At 47.1% G+C, this 16873-nt stretch overlaps 1 protein-coding gene across 5 annotated transcripts in view; it reads left to right on the top strand.

Moving 5' to 3' along the window:
- Window positions 1-16873, top strand: part of DAAM1 (dishevelled associated activator of morphogenesis 1) — a 96768-nt gene that overhangs the window by 13650 nt on the left and 66245 nt on the right. For 2 of the 5 annotated variants that reach the window (XM_068148973.1, XM_068148969.1), the window contains exon 2: window positions 5783-5884. The exons of 1 other annotated variant lie outside the window; for it this stretch is intronic. The gene's annotated coding sequence lies outside the window, so the exon portion shown is untranslated. 2 more of the 5 variants (XM_068148970.1, XM_068148971.1) reach the window with 2 other exon arrangements.

Below are 16873 nucleotides of genomic sequence, written 5' to 3'. Positions count from 1 at the left end.
CTTTCCAGGGGCAGGGCAGTTTGTGCTTTTCTGGTGTCTCAAGAGCAGAGCAGCACCCCACTGTGGTGCCAGTTTCCAGTCCTGAAAAGTGCAAGATGGGGTGAAATCTCATCTCTCTGCCCTTGCATGGGCTGCTCTGAAAGCAAAGGTGTTTCCCCAAGTACAGTTGGAATAAGGTCCCCTGAGGAGGTTGAAAGCCACAGCGGGTGATGATGAGTCCTCTGCCCCTTCATCTCTGTAGCATTTGCTGGTGTTTGCTCCAGCCCTGTGCTCTGCCTTTCCTCTTTGCCTTTTAAAATGATTTCCAGTGAGCAAAGAAGTGGGTATTTGCTGGCTGCATACTCCTGTGTGATAATCTTTGTGGTTCACTCTGGCGTGACACCAACTTTATTTGTGCCTGCTCTGTGCACAGCTCATGGGCTCACTCGTCTCATCTGGCTACCAGCTGTGCCACGCTGAGAGCACAGAGCTCATTTTAGGACTACAGTGGAGAGCAATAGTCCCCAAATGCTGCTGTGCCTGGCCTCAAAGATACAATGAGGGTGATTTCTGTGACTGCACATCCAGAAAAGGCTTGGACTTGGCAGCTGAGGGTGTGAGGTCCTGTGCAAAGCACACATGGCAGCTCACTCTCCCTCTTGCATGGGCTGGAAAGGGCTGACAAGACTTGCAGCTTTCCATTTCTGGGCTCACTGGTGTTATTTATTGTGCCCCCAAGAGCTGCGAGCAGCAGCCCACACCCTCCATTTCTACCACTTGTGCCCCTTGGTGCTGTGCACAGCTCAGCAAGGGGATGTCTAAAAATGCTGCAGTGATGCAAGTCTGTTTAGTTTTTTTAACCCACACTGTGCAAAGGAGCTGTTTTCTCCCCATCAGCCACAAATAGCAGGGTGGGGCCAGGTGTTCTGTCTAGGGCAGTGGTTCCTGGTCCATGAAGCAGAGGAAAGCTGCAGAGCTGGGAGCCATCCTGGGACTGGGATGAGGTGAGGGACAGGGATACAAAACCCACAAGTGCTTTTTTCTGCAAAGGCAACCCCTTAGATGGTGAGTTAAGTGAATAGATGTGATGAGACATGCTTGTTTATCAAAAAAACCTGATCAGTGCCGGGGGGATGGGGTGTGTTTTGGGGAAGGGGTGAGGCAGCATGGTGGAGCGTGGGTGACTGTGAGCAATGGGGACCACAAACACAGCTGTGTGTGCATCCTGATAACTTGGACTTATTGCTGCTGGGAGTCCCTGCCTCACATTGTTGCCAGAGACCATTTATTAATCTGCCAAAAAATTTGTAGTTTTAATCTTACCAGTGGGGGAGTTCTCATAAGGTGAAGAAGACCATCCTGAAGGTGTCTAGTCACCACAGCTCAGCATCTTTGCTGATGGTGTTTTAAAGTAGGTCTCAAACTGGCTCTGATTTTAAAAGACAATCTGGAGGTGGGGATGCTGAGAAGTGATCCCTGGGAGTGATTTGGAGCTGTGGAAAGTACTTGGAGCTGTGATCAGCTGCACTTTATCCTGCAAAAGGCAGTTTGGAGCAGAGGTACTGCTGAGCCCACAGTGGAAGGGCCTGGCCCTGGGCTGGGTTTGACTGGTGAGAGTGCAGGGAAGTGCCCATGTATGTAAAAGCTGGAGAAATGCTTTGTGTTGGGGAATGTGTTTGTCTTGCCTTTTCCTCAAGAGGCTACAAAATGCATGTGTATGTTGCTTTGTCAAGAGGGCAGTGATGGGCATTAAGCAGCTCTTCAGTCCAGCAAACAGCCCATGTCTGAAAGCCAAAAGCCAGATGCATGCTATCCAGAACAAGGCATGGGTACATCTGCATGTTTAATTTTGAGCTGCATTTAACCACTGGAACATTGGCAGAAAATGGCCTTAGACATATCTCAGCATCCTGGGTCCAGACCACAGGTGGCCCAGTCTGAGCTTATGAAAGCACATCAGACCATCCATATCAAGAAAAGCAGGTAATATTTACAAGCTGCCATACTTGGGAATCCCATTCTCCAGAAGCAATCACTCTTTGAGAGCATGAGAAGTTGTTGGTGACAGCAGTCTTAGTGCCCCTCCACACCTGGCAGCTACAGCCCTATACAAGGCAACAAGCAGGTGTGGATGAAGCTTCTGTGGATGAGAAGCTGGCGCCAAGCAGCATTTTTACCTGCTTCCTTGCGAAAATCATCCATTGGCCCTGCCTGCTGTAGTGCAGAGAGGTGGGAACTGGGTGAGGTGTGACATAAATAGGTGCTGACCTCTGTGTCATCCTCCACCAGCTCCATGAAGCCCTGTTAGAAGCGTGTGCTCCAAAAGAGTGGTTTCTTCAGGAATATGGGAATGAAATGTAAGTTCTGCAGCTTCTTGCTGCGGACAATAGCCCTCATTTTGTCTTGTCCCATTGATCTGAATGAAGTAATTTGTAAGGACATTTTCCATGAATCAATAAATCCGTGAGTGCTGCTGTGCCTGGGAGGTGTATTTTGCTCTAGATACTACACAGAGTACCTCTGTCCTGAATTGCACTGCAAAGTTCTGCTCTTTGGGAAAGGATTGGAAGCTCTGGGAACACAATGCAAGCAGCTAATGCTGCCTGGTCCTTCTTAAGTGTGCACCTCCCAACGTAGACTAGAGAGATCAGGGAGGGTGTAAGTGCAATAGTTTCTCTAGGTAACTGTGTGAAGCTTAAGGACTTTGTCCATTGTGCCATGCAGTTCCCAATGTTAGAGGTCTTGGGGAAACCAGAGCCTAAAATAAAGGAGTGGATGGAGTGTTGGCTGTTGGAAGGAGACCATGGTATGGAAATCTTGATGCTAAGTTTCCCTTTCACATCTCTGCATAATGTGTCCTGTCAGAAGACCTGAAAAATTCCTGTTGCATCACGCCACCACCTCACTCAAAAGCTGCTTCTGTGAGCCTCTTTGAAGATGATGTGCATGTTGTGCCATGGGATCAGCCCAAAAAACAGGCTTCAGGGATAAAGTTCTGCTAAACACAGAGAAGTCAAAGATGGCCCCAGTACTCTCAGTCCTGCTTTCTCTGAGTGCTGTGGTCTGGAGAGGCTGCAGCTGTAGTCGCAGATGGGTTCATCCTATTGCCAAGACCCGAGAGAGGACTTCACTTTTGTAGAATCATAGACTACAAGGTTGGAGGGGACCTCAAGGATCATCTGGTCCAACTTACGCTGGAAAAAGCATGGTCTAGTCATGATGGCCCAGCACCCTGTCTAGCTAAATCTTTAAAGTGTCCATTGTTGGGGACTCCATTACTTCCCTGTGGAGATTATTCCAGTGGCTGATCGTTCTTGTTGTGAAAAGTTTTCCTCTTGCTTTGAATTAGGATATCCCTAAGGAGAACTTGCACTTCTTACCCCTCATCTTTTCCATGTGACTCCTTGCAAAAAGGGTGTCTCCATCTTCTTTGTAACCACCCTTGAAATACTGGAACATGTGATAATGTTTCCCCTAAGCCTTCTTTTCTCAGTGCTGAACAAACCTGGTTCTCTCAGCCTTTCCCTATTTGGCTGCTTTCTAGGCCTTGATCATATCTTTGGTCATTCTCTGGACCCTCTTCAGCCTGTCCACGGGTTTTTTGTGTCTAGGAAGGACCAAAACTGAACACAGTATTCCAAATGTGGCCTGACAACCACTTAGTAGAGTGCTTAATCTGATGGTGATGCCCTTGTTGATGCAACCTATCATCTGTTTGCTTGCTTTGCCATAGCAGCACACTGTTCACTCACACTGAGCTTGCTGTCCACCAAGACCTCCACAGAGCTGCTCTCCAGCCAGGTAGCTTTCTTCTGTGCACCATGGGTTCAGGGTAGTTCCTGATTTTTTGTGGCACACGGTGATTTGTGGACCTTGGAGCTGATAGGTCGTGGACTGGGGTCAGCTGTCCCCATGAGCACCCAAAGCCTGGCTTTACATCACACTCTACCTGCCCTGCTTAGCTCCTGGTGTTCCCTCTGCTTCTCCTTCAGAATGGCACTGAGACCATTTTGCATCTCTTGGAGGTCAGAGCTCATGCTGGGGAATCCAGAAATGTTCCCAGAGCCAAACCACGCCACGGTGAGCGGGTGTGTGCCTGGTCTCTGCTTCTCATTTCCTTCATCGCTGCAGACAGCAGTTGAGTGCACATGGTGTTTCAGCAGGGTGTCCTCTCTTTTGTTCCTATATATTAGAAAAGTCTGTGCATGTGTTTATATTTAAAAAAAAAATGTATATATTTTAACATAGCTGTTTGTGAGCCAGGCCACTCAGGACTGGTCTGGTTGGGTGAAAGATGTTGCTTGCAGCTGCCTACCTGTTGGACTGGCACAGTGTGGTGGTCTTGCTGGTCTGGCCATGCTTGCAGTTGGAAATAACAAATGTTGGCTGGGAGTGATCCCAAACCTGCTCAAACCCAGCTAGAAAGGCTCCTTCTGATGTGACCAGGCTCTGGCATGAGTCTCACTGCACCAGTGGGGAGGCCCCATTGCTGTTATTTGTATTACAGCCTGACTCAAGTCTTTCCACATGCAACCCGCCTTGCATTTTCTGTCCCTGTTTTCCCACAGGCTTGCTGATATGTTGGGATAAAATTGCTGCATTTTCTGGTGGCAGGGCTGGATGTTGGTTTGCTGCTTGCCACTCTGCTGCCCATCCTCTAGGACAGCAAACACAAGGTCAAAGCATCATCATGCCAACGGCAAACTGGAGCAGCCATATAAAGTTGTCATTTTAAATAATTGCCAGAATGGTTCCTCCTCCCTTTCCTCCCTTCTGTCCCTGTGTGCTTCCCTGACACAGTGTCCTTCCACAACCTGAGGGCTGCCTGGATCTGTTCAGGATTTATGTTAAAAGGGAATGTTACATACGTAATTAAAACATCATATTACTGGGTAGAAATCGGATCTGCTGCTTACTGCTGTGACTCTCATGCGTGAGGGCGAACTGATTGATTACTGAGGTTTGAGATTAAATATTCCCCTGAGCTCTGCTGGCATTTAGTGTGGTGGGGGGAGGGCAGAGAGAAGGGGCGGAGGAAAGAGATGGTTTTCCTCCAGGGCAAGGAGAGTAGGGGAATGTCTACTGAGCACATCCCCTTGTCTTGCTCTGCATGCTGTCTGCTCTCATGGAGGCTCTCGGTGCTGCTGTCAGGGACAGTGATGAAGTAGGTACCTTATTCTTCATCCACACGGGTGGCTGAGTTGCTGGTGGGCTTTGCTGGTTACTTTTACTGCCAGGTTAGCATCCCATTGCATCCTATTCCATCCTCGTGGCTCACCTGCATTCTCACCTTCCCACTCAGATCCTTCTGAGCACAGCAGTGGGGTAGACGTGCTGCCACCTTCTTTCTGTCTTGGAGCGTACCTTATTTATTTGTTTTCCTTAGTGTCTTTTAATCCAAAAACCTCTCTCTTATTGGTTTCGATGGGAGGAGAGGAGAAACCCTGACGCGCTGCTCCCCCGGCATGTGGTGGGAGCTTTGCTCTGCAGTGTAGGTTGGAGACACCCACCTTCACCAGATTTCCTTGAAGTCTAATTTTAGCTGAAGGTGAGGGGATCCCTCCAGGGTGTGGTGGAGGTTTTCCTGTCAGCCTAGACCTTAGGGAACACGCAGGCAAACAAAACCACAGGAGCACTTGGGTTTGTTTGGGTGAATTCGTTTTAAGGAGGGCGTGACTCATTTTTTGTGATCAACCCCGGTGCACACTGGCTTTGTTCTCCTGCAGTCGGGTATTTCAGGTCTTCCAAGATTTAATCAGAATAATTAGTTACTGTCTGTTTATACCTTCTGTTTTTGTTGCAGAGTTTCCAAAGGGCGTATTTGTCTTTCAAAGTGCTGCCTAAGTGTCGCTTAATCATTAAGCATCTGATTTCCTCCAAGTTATCTGACATGCTGCTTATGTAAGTAAGTAAAAAATAAATTAAAAAGAAAAAAAAAAAAGAAAGAAAGAAAGAAGGGAGGGTGGGGATGCTGTTGGTGGATTCTGCTTGGGGGGGCTCTAAGGATTTTTCCTGATTGTCACGGGTTTAATTGTGAGTTGTCTTTAGTTCCCAGCCCCTCATGCGGTGATCAGAGGGCTGCGTGTTTGGATTGGCACTTAACGACCTAGCCAGTTTAATGAGGCTGCTTTCAGCCAAGGCTTCCTATGTACCCTGCTAAACTGGCCAGAGCTGTGCTAGTCCCTGTCATTTGGTGGGGGGTGGGAGGGGGGCGAGGGAAAGAGCTCTACAGAAATAAAGGGCTTTTGCTTTCACTTGTACAGTTATATCTTTGACTCCTTAATGCAGTGGTATCTCTTATAAACATGTCAGCTCTTCTGGGAATAAGTTACCACTACAAATTTGCCAGGATAGAAAATTGGGTGGTTTTCAGCCTGTATTTTGATGTTTTGTTTGGGAAGGAGGGCCGGTGATGCCCATGTTTCCCATCTCTTTAAGAGAAAGGCACAGAAAAACACTGCCGAAGAGAATGGGATGTCTGGAAAGCCTCACAGCAAGACAGATGTGGTGCTGAACCCACCCTGTGTTCATGAATCATGTGATGTTTTTGCTTCAGTGTTTATCACCAAGAGCAGCTGAGGGTGGCCACTCCGACAATGGCAGTGTGGAGCTAGATGATTTGGTTTCCCCTCCGGCTTGGTTTCTCCCCCTTCCCAATTTGGGTGGTAGGGGTTGAGTACCGGGATGCTGGCTTGTCAGCTGCCCTCACCATCTCTTTTGTCATGTGCAGCATGCAAACTCTGGGGGCAAGGGTTCAGTTGCTACTTCCATGAATGGATTTAGATCCTTTTAAATCCAGAAGCAGCCATTACCACCAGGTCCTCTGCTCTCCTGTGTGACGGAGACTGTAAATTTTGAAGGTCAGTAACTTTGTATTAGCTCTTCTTGGGTATTAAAATTGTGCAGCAGGGCATTGTTCTCCTTCCCCAGGAGAAGTTTGTTACAGGTAAGGGACCAAGACAAGGGCAGGATGGGACTGTGGAGCTCTGCAGGACTTTGGTGGTTTTAGTAGACCCAGAGAAATGTGCTTGCATGGAGGCTAATGTTGAAGTCCATCTTCTCTCTGTGTTTGTTGGGGAGACTAAAGATGAACCACTGCTGCGGGGTATGCAGTGGACTCTGTGCCACAGCAGACCTGAAGCTGGGCTGGTTTTCTGTGTCCTGTCTGCCTCACCCAGCTCCCAAGCAACATTTTAGGAAATTCTAGCAAATCCTCTGTCCCCTCTGGGACTGTTGTTGTAGCTGTCATATCCAGCACCAGGTTGCCAGTGGCCCTCGGTCTTTCTGCTCTGGTGTGCCTGAGGGTGACAAAAGTCTGATTTGATGGAAATACTCTTAAGGAAGGCTGTCAGGGTGATTTTTTTCCTTGACATTTACCCAGCTGGAAAGCAGGTAGAGGTTCAGGCAACACCTCACAAAGTGCTGAGGATGTGTGTTGTGCAGCATGGCTATTGCTCCTGCCTGGCATGGCCTCTCCAGCTACAGTGATTTGCCATTGGAATGGGCTGCCTGGGGAGGTGGTAGAGGTTCTTAAACACTGCAAGTGTTTAAGAGAATGGGGCACTTAGTGGCATGGTTTAGTTGATTTGATGGTGTTGGGTGATAGGTTGGACTTGATGATCTTGAAGGTCTTTTCCAACCTGATTAATTCTATTCTAGTGAGAGATGCTGGAGATGGTAACAGGACTCTAAACCCCATCCTACTTATGTGTCCTGCCTGCTTCACTCAGCCTTTTGTGGATCTGCTTGGTTTGGGCAGAGGGAGAGGTGAGGAGTAGAAGCAGAGCTGCTGGGAGCTGATGAGAATGAAAGCACAGAGGGGAAGGGATGTGAGCAACATCATGGAGGTGGATGCTGGGAGGAAAAGAAGACAGCGTGGCTTGTTTGGTGCTGTAGAAGCTGCTAAGTTAAAGCAGCATTCACTAGGGAACTACATCTGGCTTTTAAATAGCTTTGGAGGATGTGATTGGTCCATGTTGCTCTGTTGCAAGCAGATTGTGGCCACTGGGTGCCACTGAGGTGTTCACAGGCACAGGGCTAATTCTCTGCTCTCACTGTCCACCATGTGCCCACCAGCCACTTCCAGACATGATGGGGGAAGGATTGAGAGGAGCACACCCCATTTTCCTCATAAAACTCCAAACAAGAGGCTTGGCCTGGTTTAGATTTTTAAAATAACTTGCACATTTGGAAGTTAAAGTTTCAGAAGGGCTCCAAATGGGGTAATGGCTTTGATCGTGGCAGTCCGAGATCAAGGGAGGGCTTTTTAGGTTTGCTGGATCAGCTGGAAAGTATATTGTAGTGTCTAGACTTTATCATCCTTCAGCAAGACTTTTTTTTTCCCCTCTTTTTTTCAGTTCCACAAAAGTTCTAATCAAAAGCCCACATACAGTTGTTAGGAGGACTCCTTTGGAAAGGAGCCTACTGTGGGTTTTGATTGTGTCCAGAAGTAAGTTGAAAGAGGTGGTGATCAGCTTTTGATGTTGAAGGACCTCTGAGACGCTACTTTACAGGCACTGCCATTTCTGATGAGGCTGTCAGTGTGGGTGGAAGCTGTTGTGTCAGCAGCAGAATCAGAAGGCCAGGTACAAGGACCTGCCATGTGCCGACCCCCAGGTCCCCATAGCAGTTGATTCTTGCTGCTGAACCTCGCTGAGGCCTCGCTGCTCATTCTTTGGGGTCAGCTGCTCAGACCAGCATCTCCTACAACTGTCTCAGTTTTGGCTGCATAATAACCATAAATGTCCACGTTTGGTGGTGTTTGGACAGAACTTCAGCATTCCTTGCTTACGTGCAGGAGAGGTCTGGTTTGTAAACTTTCCGTAAGTGGTTTTAAAAACCCTTTTATTATTATATTCTTTTACATAATTCCAAATGACTGGAGGCAGAGGAGCAATTTCCTAAGGTGCCTGGGATAAACTCAAAAGCCTGCCATGAAGGTGAGGACATCCGACCACATGGATTCATTGACTGACTGTCCCCGAAAAGCCTACATAACAATTGAGCTCTGTCATGTTGGAAGATGCCCCATTGAAAAAGCAGAGGCAGTTTTGCTTTGAGGTGCTGTGTTTTCTGCTCAGGGGTCTTGGGTGAGTTTTGGTAGGTTTGTCATTGGAAAAGCCATCACCAGCCATCTCCCTGGTGTATGCAGCAATGCATGTGATGCTGCACTCAGGTAGCAGCGTGGACTGCAGCCGTGGCTAAAGGTTTTGATGGGAGTCACTGCCCAGCTATGAAAGGTTCAGCTGGAAGCTTTGAAAAACATTAGGAAATGTTTTGGAAAACATTTGGATCAAGGACATCATGGCTCTGCATTTGGTTGCTTTCCTTTGCTTTGCTTTGTCCTTGAGAGAGGGAACTGCTCTTAGGTTTTTTGTTTTTTCTTTCCATCAATTACTCTTTTAGACATGCTTATTTCCAGGGTGAATCAGAGCAAATGCCAGTGTGTGAACAGTTTGTGGTGTAAAACGGTATTAGAACTGAGCTGGGAGGGACCTTGAGAGGTTACCTTGTCCCTAAGGCAGGGTCAGCTGAACCCATGCCTCAGTCTGGAAGGTAATGTTTTTTTCCACACAAATTATCTGAGGAGCAGAGGCAAAAATCTGCCAGTGTCAGTGTGTGTGTGCAAGCCTCCTGTGGTTTATCTGAATCTTTTACTGAATACATGTTGGAAATTAATGCTGGGCTTGCTCCCAGAGCTATTCAAAGTAATATTCCAGAGTAGCCTTTTTTGCCTTGGAATTTGCCACATAACTGTGACTTTAATGGCTGAAATGCATTTACCCACACTCTGTGTTTGACCTGGAGCTATCCCTGGTTTGCCCCATTTCTGAGCAAACTGAAGCCCAGAAGCCCCACTGGGATGAAGAACAGTTTTTCCTTTGTTTCTACTGAGTTAAAGGTGACTTTTCAGTTAGAATAAACCAAACCAGGTTGGAAGAGACCTTCAAGATCATCGTGTCCAACCCATCAACCAATCCAACCCACCCAAACAGCTAACCCATGGCACCAAGTACCCCATCAAGTCTCCTTCTGAACACCTTCAATGACGGCGACTCCACCACCTCCCCGGGCAACCCATTCCATAGCGCAATCACTCTTTCTGTATAGAACTTCTTCCTAACATCCAACCTGAACCTCCCCTGGCGCAGCCTGAGACTGTGTCCTCTTGTTCTGGTACTGGGTGCCTGGGAGAAGAGACCAGTTCTCCAGGTAGCCCCCACTTGAGCTGGAGGGACAGCAAGAGAAAGCCTCCAGGCATATCCTGACAACATGGGGTATTTTAGGATGCAGCACTTAGGTCTGTGGTGATTAACAGCATCTTCTCTTGACATCTGCAGGTTTAGATGAAGCTGTAAGATCCTGGGCAGTGGTGGGAGAGAGTCTCACTAGAAATCTTCATCTGGTTTGAAACTGAGAGCCAAGCAATGACTTCCAATTAATTTCCCCTGCATCTTCTTCTCTTCTGTCCCAGCTTTGTGTCTTTAATGACAGATCAAGAGTGTGCAAGAGCCCCAGATTTAATCCCCTCATCTTTTAAAGGTGCTGCAGAGCTCCAAGAGGGTCTTTTCTCTTTGCTTATTGCTCCTAATTTCAGTGATAAAAGGCCTTAAAAGGCCTCTGGCCTCTCTCACCTCTGGCCAGCTGGATGTTGTCCTGCCCTTCAGCCAGCATTATGTTGGTATTAATATCCACACAGCCCAGACAGTGACTGGTTTTCCTTCATCTGGTCCTTTCCCCAATCAGTTTATAGTAGGTGATAGCAAAATTCATCCATCTTTGGCCGTGTGGCAGGCTTGGCAAGTCCCCCCCAGCCCATCTGTACATTTAAAGTCAAGACGGCTGGCATTAGCCTTATTGTTTGGCCAAACGTATGCAGAGATATCACAGCTTAGATTTGTTACAGATGGGTTTCTGGATATAGTCTAAGGCATTCTGCCAGCCAGTTTTATATCTGTGTAGAAGTGATTGGCATCCCTATAAATAAAGCTGCTGTGGGGTTATAAATCTAAATATACTTATTCATTATATTATTTTTACATCTCAAAGGGGTTGTCATCCTGGGTTATCATAAGCAAAGCATGCTCTTTGCATGTGTGTTACCCACAGCTCCAGAAATGCAGCTTCTGAGGCTTTGAAACGCTTTTTGTCTTGAAAATTCTCTCTGTGTGTGTGTGTGAACTATCCATGAGTCTCTGTGCCATGGTGGGATGAAGGACTTCATCACTAGGAATGACTCAGTCCTGGAGGCTGTTGCAGACAGAGTGATTGTAAATACAGGAATGTGAATTCTGGGTTTTTGGCTCACAAATGAATATGACTTTGCTGTATACATAGTCCCCATAGTCAAGTAAATACTCTTAGTCTGGCTCTTTTGGTGCTACAAAGGAGTCCTCCAATAGCATCTCCATCTTCATCCTCTCAGGGAGTTTCACAAAGGGTTTCTTCCCCTTGCACTGTGGGCTGGGCTGCATGGGAAAGGGAGGATTTCCACCTTGTTTGACCACCCTTGCTGTTGTTTTGGCTACAGAAGCAAGGAAAAATGCCCACCAGACCAGCTTCAGGTACTGCCATGAACTGGGGAGGTTCAGAGCTGGAGGGAGAACCCAGCCAGCTGCCCATGCAGCCAGGCAGTGACACATGCACTGGTAAATCTGGCTTGGCCTCTGAACAGGCTTAGGAAAGCACTGCGAGCTGCAGCCTCCAGTTTCTTTGGGTTTGTTTTCCTTCTCCTTTCAAAGCATTTGAATATTCATTCAGGAAATCATGAAGAACAGAGCATATGTGCCTGAGAGGCAGAATATCAGCCACCACACTTTCCTTAGTAATAATGTGCATCATTGAAAGTGGACCTGTGATTTTTAGCTTGGTTTCCTAATGAAAGGGAGCTTTAAAGTCGGTCTGTCCATCTGCTTTTCCTTCCTACACCACTGACACTGACAATGCGTCAAATCCATTGGCTGGTTTTGTTCTGTCTTCCAGGCTGACTTTCATCTCGGATATGTGGAGCAAGTTTTGCCAAAGCAGGGATCAGGTTAGAAGGGTGTTGTGGAGACTTTTTACTAAAGGAAGGGACACAAAGAAAATTCAGTCTGTACTAGACACTGGGGAACACACACAGAGGGAAATCTCCTCTTTGTAAGTGGTTAGTTTGTTGGTATTCCTAGTGCTGCTTACCTCAATGAGTAGCAGGGTCAGGGCAGTCTTGTAGGATCTTCAGAGGCTGGTAGCAATATTGGCATGTCTTGACCCTTTGTTGGAGCTGGCTGGGCTGCAGGTCTGTGTGCCATTTGGCATTACAAAGACAAGGGAGGACAAGCTGCTAGTATTTGTAATCCTGAAGGTGGGATCTGGACCATTGGGTTGAAAACCTCACCATCTTCCGACACAGGAAAGCTTAACATAGCAGATGACTGGCAGGTGGAGAGGAGAACCATTATTTCTGGTGCACAGTGGCTAAGTTATAGCTGCCTAGTGGAGGTAAAAGGTTGGCATCGGAGTTCTATCATGGATGTATCGGGTGACATATGGCTTGGACAGGCTGGCTGCATTTAGAATTTAAATGAATCACCTTGCCTGGTGCAGGTAAGAGTGGAGGTGATGCTGACCTGCTGTGTGGCTAGTGCCAGCAAATAGGGAGGTGGTGGCCTCAGTGACTGACGTCCTGCTGCAGACTGGGACTATGGGAACTCCTTCTTCCCCAAACCAGCAAATGGCTCCTGATTGGCACACATTACCCAGAGTCTAGGCATGCTATTGTGGGTGTCCAGAGCATCCATAAGGTAGTCTGGAGACTTTGATGTGAGCAGCTGTGCTCCAAGCTGCTGGGAACCAGCTGCTGCTAGATGGGTCCTACATTGGTGTGCAAGATCCTTGCATCATCTTATCTCTTACAAGGGGGAAGGGAGAAACCTTGCAAGACTAGCCACATGCTTCTGTGGCAGGGATGCAATGGGGTGCAAATAGGACTCAGTCTTCATTGTGTTCCTGGTGAGCTGCCAGATGTTCGCATATCTGCCTGGCTTTTACTGGTAGGTGTCAATACATTTTTCCATGCTTGGCTTTTGTTTTCTGCCAGAGCTGGAATTCTCTGCAGTGTTGTTTTTATCTTTTGTTTGTTTGTTGGTTGGTTTTGTTTGTTTGTTTGTGTTTTTTTAGTCTCCATTTGGTGCCTTAGTGAGAACACAGCTGAAGTACTGGGAGCCCAAACTAAACCTGTCTATTATTGGCTACCCGATTAGACGCCATGGTAATAAGCATTTGAATCTAAAGCTAGATTAGGCAGGGAGCAGTCTGGGGCTGGATTTGCATAGCACACATTCCTTTTCCATATGACGTGTTGGTAAATCTACTGAAAGTGAATTTAGAAGGCGCTGGCGTGCTTCAAGTGCTCCTATTGATGTATGTGTTGCTCTCCCCATGAGACACTCAACTGGTCAAAAAATGTTTGTGATTGCCTGAAAGATGCTTTTTTGATACCCCTCCTTCTACTCTTATGGCTCATGTTGCAGTCAGTGGGAATGGGTAGCTCTCACCAGCTCTAAAAACCTGCATTAATAGGGGATTGAAAGTTTATATTTGTAGAGACAGTGATTTCAGGGTGCTTTCTCCTCCTGTGGTATCTCTGATTTTGGACAAAATTTTCAGGCACCTAAACCCGGTTTGCAGCTTCTTCAAGCTTTCATTGCAGTGTTGTGGGTCTTGTGTTGGAAAATGCTGCAAAGATTTGTTACCCAAAAAGCAATTGAGTTCCCTTCCTCTGTGAACAGTCGTGAAATTGTGGGTGATCTCAAGGTCACTCTGTCTTTGAGTTATTTCATTAGCATCTGTTTAGGGCATCCAAACGGCAGTGTTTATTTGGAGCAAGGGCCTACCAAGGTTAGACATGGAGGAAGATGTTTTTCAAGGTTTAGGGAAGTGGCTAAATACCAAACCTGCAGGTAGAGGTTTGAGATGGAGGTCCTGGATGTTGGAGGTCGTGGATGTTCTTGTTCCATTGCAGGGAGAATTTGGGATGGATATGCTTGTGCTAAGAGCTAAGCAGTGAACAGTCTTACCCAGCCTATTCTCATGGCAACCTCTGTCTTGTGGCAAAGCGTAGAGCAGCGGTACTTTTGGGTGTCTTGGCAGAGATGCTCTGACATTGTTGCAGCCCCCAAGCCAGTGGCTTTGCTTTGTTGTTGTCAGGGTTCTGCTTAGCCACTTTGGGAGCCTGATGAATGTGATTCATGCCTCTTGAAACCTTTGCTTGGCTGGCTTATGAACCCTGTAGCATGGACATGAGGAAGCAGAAATTGAAGGATAGGCCTCAGCTCATTGGGTTTCAAGCTCTGTTAGACCTGCTGGACTTCACTTCATTATCAGTGGCATTTTCTGGCCCATACTGAAAGATGTGGCGAGCTGGTTAATGGAAAGTGGTTCCTATCAGCAGTGATTCCTATCCTCCACCCTGGTCAAGTGGTTCCTAACAGTCCTATCAGCCGCCTCTGCTACTGGAGGTATTTCAGCTTCAAAGCTGCTAAAGGAATGGGAGTGTATTTTGGGGTGCCGGGGATGCACTTTCTCACTGAAGAGCTGGATGGACCTGATGCCAGTCAAATAAATTGCCCTGAAGCCGTGGAAGGAGGTGAGCTTTGAAGGAGTGTCATGAAGGTGCTGATCACCAGTGGTTCTGTGATGTTTTGCCTATGTGGCAGATGTGAAGACTTCTGTAAGACCCTGCCACAACCGGGGCTCAGGAGCCCTCAAAGAGGTGAAGTCCTCTCTTGTTTCAGATTGTAAGTAAACCAGACTTGTGTCGATAGGGAAAAGCACTTTCATTTTGCTGGCCTAAGTGACGCACTCCAACCCCAAGCAGGAAGTCATCTGCAGGGAGGTGTCAGCTTAGAAAGAGCCAGGAGGACTGGTTTGAAGGCTCAGGAAGGCAAATGAAATGATGGTGTTGAACCATGAAGCATCTCTGCTGAGACAGCAATGTTGTACACAGGAGAGAGCTGATGGATGGAAGAGGACAGAGAATGGTGCTGTACCCTGGTAGGAATGGGTGACATTGTGGCTTTCTGAGCCCATGTTGTGCCTGCAGTGGCTCTTGGGAGGGTAAGTTTTGCTTGTGGGTGTGTCTGGAGTGTGACTACTCCCAAATATATCAACACCCAGACTGCCATCCTGCAGCAGATGACATTAAATTAAAACTCAAACACAGTTATCTTCTCTGAGCCTCTCAGGATCCTCTTGGGTCACTTTTTCAAGTAGTTCTATGCAGCTGTGAGGCTGAGAATTTTTCTTTTTAACAAAAAGAGAGATCAGTGTGTAACTATCTACAGGGATGGGACACTTGCTTTGGAATTTGCGGTGGGTGCCATGTGAAGGCCTGCAAATACAAGAAATCCACTTCTGCAGTAGCCCTGGCTGGGAGGTGTCTGCTGTCACTATGATACTGCCCCTTCAAGCGAGATTTCCTCAGTGGAAAGTTTGTTCTAGTTGGGATGAGGAGGCTTATTTTGTAAGCAGAATATAGAGATGGAGGCAGGCAAGATCCCTGCAGCCTAAGGGATGCTATGGATGTCCTGTGTGGACTTCAGAGTGTCTGGGGAAAACCAGATTTGATTAAATCAATGCACAAAAGAAAAGAAAATATAACAATCCTGTATGCGTTCTCTGTGTGTTTAAATTTGGTTTGTATTGATGCTGCTGATACTTTACTGGATTAAGCATGAAAATAGCCCCTATTGATTTTTAAATGCATCCCCTTGGGATCTCCACTGGACACATTTTCCCCTCTGGATGCTTCTGCCAGGAAAGAGGAACCTGCTTTCAGTCCATTCTCAGCAGCAATGGGACAGATGGCTTTGGCATGAGCCCTTCCTTGCTCCCTATCATTGATGGGAGGCAGGATAGTTAGGCAGTTAAACAACATGCCTCTGTTAAGACAGGTCCTTCAAACTGGAGATGGTGGGTTTGAGCAGCTGTCATGTGGGTGGGTTTGCCCATTGTCATGTGGCATGGGATGATGCAGCTCCACCCTAGTCAAAGCAGGGCTTTTGCCATAAGCTACATCATGTTGCATCCACATAAAAATACCTAACTAAGCCTTCTGGTTAGCCTCCCTTGCTGTGCTCACCTGCTTTTCTTTATTAGGTTTCAATGCAAACAGTCTTTTAGTGTAATGTGACAAAAATCACTGCTTTTTCTGAGGCCTGCTGGGAGCAGGTGCTGTGTTGGAGCTGTTGGGATCACATTATGCCTGATGTGAGCTCACAGATACTGTTTTTCAGCATTCATCTGCTGAAGCACGGGGAGGTATTCATGCTGCATTCTAAGGAAAGCGGCCAGTGGGCTGTTTCTGCCATCAGACATATTTATCAAGGAATTCCCAACCCCAGGTTTGTACTTCAGGGGGGAAAAATATCACTCTGGATTAACATCAGGATTTAAAATCTTTGCAGGGAAATCATCATTGCAGATGGGACAGCTGAGTGATCTGACAAGTGTGTTTTGTTTGCTTTGGGTGCTGTCTGGACTGCAAGTTTAATGATATCTACCCTTTGGAAGCTGCTGTTAGGAAGGACTCCTATTTACAGTAGCCTCCATTTACAGCACCCAGTTTCCATTTTGAAAAAGAAAAAACCCAACTTGCTAGGCACCACAAGCTGCATGGACACAAGTGGTTCCAGTAGCCTCACCTTGAGTGTTGGATAATAGTAAAAATCTCCAAACACAATTCAAAAATAGCCCATCAAAAGTTAGCCAGTAGCTTCTTCTTGCCTAGCCTTGGTGGTGGCCCCATGGCAGATGTTGCTGTGCTGATGGTCTGGAAGCATCTGCTACCAAACAACTTGGAAACCCCAGTTTGTGAAGCTAAATTAATTAAGAAGCTTTAGGAGAGGAAAAACCT

This window comes from Melanerpes formicivorus, unplaced genomic scaffold (genome assembly GCF_026170545.1).
Source record: "Melanerpes formicivorus ecotype bairdi unplaced genomic scaffold, bMelFor1.0.p_v2 SCAF_17, whole genome shotgun sequence".
In the NCBI taxonomy this organism is placed as follows: domain Eukaryota; kingdom Metazoa; phylum Chordata; class Aves; order Piciformes; family Picidae; genus Melanerpes; species Melanerpes formicivorus.
The sequence above is the reverse complement of the archived record's forward strand: the minus strand, read 5'-3'. Positions and strand labels throughout refer to the sequence as shown.